Genomic DNA, 460 nt, shown 5'->3' on the forward strand with positions numbered 1-460 from the left:
TGGTGCGACCGGTTTTCTCATTGCGTACATGAATAGAATGAACGAAATCCTTAAGTAAGGCTCTAAAAAGTATCAAAAGGTACCTGAAGTCTATATTTTAACTGAAATTGTCTAAAGTTACTTTTTTGCTTATTCCGTTATTCCTTATTTCTGCTTGCAACTAATGCTGGTGGAAAATTCTAGAGGTTTAGAGAAACCTTTACACTTTGCGACTATTCCACAATGTCCAGTATACGTCGCAGAATTAGCGGCTATACGCTATGCAGCCGCTAATTCTACTACTGAAATTGCGACAATCAGTTCTAGCTGCAAATCAGGACTACGAGAAAGCCAAGGGACAACTTGGGGTTCATTCAAATATTACGTAACGCAAAATATGTCAATTTTGAACCCCCTCCCTCCCCCACGTAACAGCTTTTGTATGAGAAAATTTAAATTTTTGTATGGACCGTAACACCAT

The sequence above is a fragment of the Aedes aegypti genome, chromosome 1 (genome assembly GCF_002204515.2).
Source record: "Aedes aegypti strain LVP_AGWG chromosome 1, AaegL5.0 Primary Assembly, whole genome shotgun sequence".
NCBI classification, from domain to species: Eukaryota; Metazoa; Arthropoda; class Insecta; order Diptera; family Culicidae; genus Aedes; species Aedes aegypti.